Here is a 5,000-nt window from a genome sequence, read left to right on the forward strand (position 1 = left end):
ATGATTGTTAAAATTTTCGACTAATCGGTTCTAAGAGGCGAAGCAATACGCCGCTGGCACTTTGAAATATTTCGGAGCGCACCTAAAGTTCGTTATTTTGGCTAAACGGAGCGAAAATCTGCATTTATACCATCACGGACGTTAGTTTAATAGCGTTTAACGATGGATCCACGGTACAGAATGCAAAAATATGATTGTTAAAATTTTCGACTAATCGGTTCTAAGAGGCGAAGCAATACGCCGCTGGGACTTTGAAATATTTCGGAGCGCACCTAAAGTTCGTTATTTTGGCTAAACGGAGCGAAAATCTGCATTTATACCATCACGGACGTTAGTTTAATAGCGTTTAACGATGGATCCACGGTACAGAATGCAAAAATATGATTGTTAAAATTTTCGACTAATCGGTTCTAAGAGGCGAAGCAATACGCCGCTGGGACTTTGAAATATTTCGGAGCGCACCTAAAGTTCGTTATTTTGGCTAAACGGAGCGAAAATCTGCATTTATACCATCACGGACGTTAGTTTAATAGCGTTTAACGATGGATCCACGGTACAGAATGCAAAAATATGATTGTTAAAATTTTCGACTAATCGGTTCTAAGAGGCGAAGCAATACGCCGCTGGGACTTTGAAATATTTCGGAGCGCACCTAAAGTTCGTTATTTTGGCTAAACGGAGCGAAAATCTGCATTTATACCATCACGGACGTTAGTTTAATAGCGTTTAACGATGGATCCACGGTACAGAATGCAAAAATATGATTGTTAAAATTTTCGACTAATCGGTTCTAAGAGGCGAAGCAATACGCCGCTGGGACTTTGAAATATTTCGGAGCGCACCTAAAGTTCGTTATTTTGGCTAAACGGAGCGAAAATCTGCATTTATACCATCACGGACGTTAGTTTAATAGCGTTTAACGATGGATCCACGGTACAGAATGCAAAAATATGATTGTTAAAATTTTCGACTAATCGGTTCTAAGAGGCGAAGCAATACGCCGCTGGGACTTTGAAATATTTCGGAGCGCACCTAAAGTTCGTTATTTTGGCTAAACGGAGCGAAAATCTGCATTTATACCATCACGGACGTTAGTTTAATAGCGTTTAACGATCGATCCACGGTACAGAATGCAAAAATATGATTGTTAAAATTTTCGACTAATCGGTTCTAAGAGGCGAAGCAATACGCCGCTGGGACTTTGAAATATTTCGGAGCGCACCTAAAGTTCGTTATTTTGGCTAAACGGAGCGAAAATCTGCATTTATACCATCACGGACGTTAGTTTAATAGCGTTTAACGATGGATCCACGGTACAGAATGCAAAAATATGATTGTTAAAATTTTCGACTAATCGGTTCTAAGAGGCGAAGCAATACGCCGCTGGGACTTTGAAATATTTCGGAGCGCACCTAAAGTTCGTTATTTTGGCTAAACGGAGCGAAAATCTGCATTTATACCATCACGGACGTTAGTTTAATAGCGTTTAACGATGGATCCACGGTACAGAATGCAAAAATATGATTGTTAAAATTTTCGACTAATCGGTTCTAAGAGGCGAAGCAATACGCGGCTGGGACTTTGAAATATTTCGGAGCGCACCTAAAGTTCGTTATTTTGGCTAAACGGAGCGAAAATCTGCATTTATACCATCACGGACGTTAGTTTAATAGCGTTTAACGATGGATCCACGGTACAGAATGCAAAAATATGATTGTTAAAATTTTCGACTAATCGGTTCTAAGAGGCGAAGCAATACGCCGCTGGGACTTTGAAATATTTCGGAGCGCACCTAAAGTTCGTTATTTTGGCTAAACGGAGCGAAAATCTGCATTTATACCATCACGGACGTTAGTTTAATAGCGTTTAACGATGGATCCACGGTACAGAATGCAAAAATATGATTGTTAAAATTTTCGACTAATCGGTTCTAAGAGGCGAAGCAATACGCCGCTGGGACTTTGAAATATTTCGGAGCGCACCTAAAGTTCGTTATTTTGGCTAAACGGAGCGAAAATCTGCATTTATACCATCACGGACGTTAGTTTAATAGCGTTTAACGATGGATCCACGGTACAGAATGCAAAAATATGATTGTTAAAATTTTCGACTAATCGGTTCTAAGAGGCGAAGCAATACGCCGCTGGGACTTTGAAATATTTCGGAGCGCACCTAAAGTTCGTTATTTTGGCTAAACGGAGCGAAAATCTGCATTTATACCATCACGGACGTTAGTTTAATAGCGTTTAACGATGGATCCACGGTACAGAATGCAAAAATATGATTGTTAAAATTTTCGACTAATCGGTTCTAAGAGGCGAAGCAATACGCCGCTGGGACTTTGAAATATTTCGGAGCGCACCTAAAGTTCGTTATTTTGGCTAAACGGAGCGAAAATCTGCATTTATACCATCACGGACGTTAGTTTAATAGCGTTTAACGATGGATCCACGGTACAGAATGCAAAAATATGATTGTTAAAATTTTCGACTAATCGGTTCTAAGAGGCGAAGCAATACGCGGCTGGGACTTTGAAATATTTCGGAGCGCACCTAAAGTTCGTTATTTTGGCTAAACGGAGCGAAAATCTGCATTTATACCATCACGGACGTTAGTTTAATAGCGTTTAACGATGGATCCACGGTACAGAATGCAAAAATATGATTGTTAAAATTTTCGACTAATCGGTTCTAAGAGGCGAAGCAATACGCCGCTGGGACTTTGAAATATTTCGGAGCGCACCTAAAGTTCGTTATTTTGGCTAAACGGAGCGAAAATCTGCATTTATACCATCACGGACGTTAGTTTAATAGCGTTTAACGATGGATCCACGGTACAGAATGCAAAAATATGATTGTTAAAATTTTCGACTAATCGGTTCTAAGAGGCGAAGCAATACGCCGCTGGGACTTTGAAATATTTCGGAGCGCACCTAAAGTTCGTTATTTTGGCTAAACGGAGCGAAAATCTGCATTTATACCATCACGGACGCTAGTTTAATAGCGTTTAACGATCGATCCACGGTACAGAATGCAAAAATATGATTGTTAAAATTTTCGACTAATCGGTTCTAAGAGGCGAAGCAATACGCCGCTGGCACTTTGAAATATTTCGGAGCGCACCTAAAGTTCGTTATTTTGGCTAAACGGAGCGAAAATCTGCATTTATACCATCACGGACGTTAGTTTAATAGCGTTTAACGATGGATCCACGGTACAGAATGCAAAAATATGATTGTTAAAATTTTCGACTTATCGGTTCTGGATCACTGAAAAATCAAAAAAAATTATTAATTTTGATTAATTAAATTACATATGTAGTTTTATATTGTTATAGTCTCGTATTTGTTAATGTTTTGTCGTAAGAAAATGCAAAAATATCGTTTTAATGTTTTCGTCTCATCGGTTCTGGATCGCTGAAAAATCAAAAAAAAATATTAATTTTGATTAATTAAATTACAAATGGAGTTTTATATTGCTATAGTCGCTTATTTGTTAATGTTTTACCGTAAGAAAATGCAAAAATATCGTTTTAATATTTTCATCTCATCGGTTCTGGGCGGTTTTAAAATTTTTTAAAATATTAATTAAACCCATGATTTACATGAGAATGTGAATTTATTATGTCCTGCATGTTAATTTATTAATTTTCATGTATAGAACGTTATAAAATGAAAGGATATGTTCGACGATATTTTCAGTCTAAGTTTTACCGTGCCGGCGGGATGGTACGCTCTCACGGCGGTTTGCACAGGCATACGCCTGGGCGTAAGCCCATGCGTCGCCGACCTAGCGGCCGGCCGTTCGGTATTTATAGGAAGGCACTTTCGGTTCGCTCGGACCGGTCGGGAGTAGCGTCGAGCGTGTGGCTCTTTTATGACTTCGGTTGAAAAGCAGTCTACCGCTCCTCGAGAATATACTTTCTCGACTATTCTCGTTCCGGTTTTCCGTTGCGGATTATTATTAATCTCCACACAGCATTACCACGGGTCGGTGTCTAAGACCGAATGGCCCATATGTGGTGAGCCTTGTAATATAAGGCTGGTGACCTGTATGCACTTATAAATGTTGCATACTTGTACAAACTGAGCATCAACTGTCTGTAACCAAAATTTGTTAAAACTGAAAAAGTTATAAGATTGTATAAAATTTTTGAACCAAGAAAGTAGTGTTAGACGAAAATTCGTTCTATCACTTTTAGAAGGGAGACTGTTTGGAAATATTTAAAGTATAAAATACACAAAAGTCCACTGAATTATGAACAAAATTACGTCCCTGAATTTAAGAAAAGTCAAGAGGTGTCAGAAATAAAATCCTCTCTGATACGTTCAGAGAGGAAAATAAGTATGGAGAGAGGAGTAAAAATGAAAGAAGTTTTAAGGCTGGGGAAACTTCTAAAGGAGAGAGATTCCAACATATCTAATATGTACATTTAAAGCAAGTCCAAGGAACTCTCTCCGTTAATGTTTGAAAAGGTGTGTGCAGATGGAGGAGAAATGTATAAAGTACAGAGACGAGGTTGGTGGGCCCGCTCTAATGATAAAGATTATAAAATTTGGTGGCAAAATGACCAGCATGATCACTGTACGCGCTTTCTCGATTTGTATAGCATGCCACTGTCCGCGCTATCTTTTATTATATTGTCCAGCGTGTGTGGTCTACGTGCTTGCACGATGGATGCACGGCGTGAAAGTGATTTTCGTGCTTTATGAGAGGAGGAGGAGAATATTTGGCCTCTATAAGAGGTACAAAATTTATGAAATGTGTGTTACATACAAAAGAGAAATGGCTTAACGTCGATCGGTCTTACAGGGAGGGCCGACGACGAAAATTTAAATTTACAATAATAACTAAGCTCCCTGGTTGATCCTGCCAGTAGTCATATGCTTGTCTCAAAGATTAAGCCATGCATGTCTAAGTACATACCGAATTAAGGTGAAACCGCGAATGGCTCATTAAATCAGTTTTGGTTTCTTAGATCGTACAAAACATTACTTGGAT

General features: G+C 38.9%; 1 non-coding gene across 1 annotated transcript in view; it reads left to right on the plus strand.

The window, feature by feature from the left end:
• The first annotated feature begins 4,855 nt into the window (after positions 1-4,855).
• The window catches only part of LOC143307861 (small subunit ribosomal RNA), a 1,923-nt gene continuing 1,778 nt past the window's right edge, over positions 4,856-5,000 (plus strand). Inside the window, exon 1 of the ribosomal RNA XR_013064913.1 lies at positions 4,856-5,000. This exon is cut by the window's right edge and continues 1,778 nt beyond it. This is a non-coding gene — a ribosomal RNA (small subunit ribosomal RNA).

Source organism: Osmia lignaria, unplaced genomic scaffold (genome assembly GCF_051020975.1).
Source record: "Osmia lignaria lignaria isolate PbOS001 unplaced genomic scaffold, iyOsmLign1 scaffold0090, whole genome shotgun sequence".
NCBI lineage: Eukaryota > Metazoa > Arthropoda > Insecta > Hymenoptera > Megachilidae > Osmia > Osmia lignaria.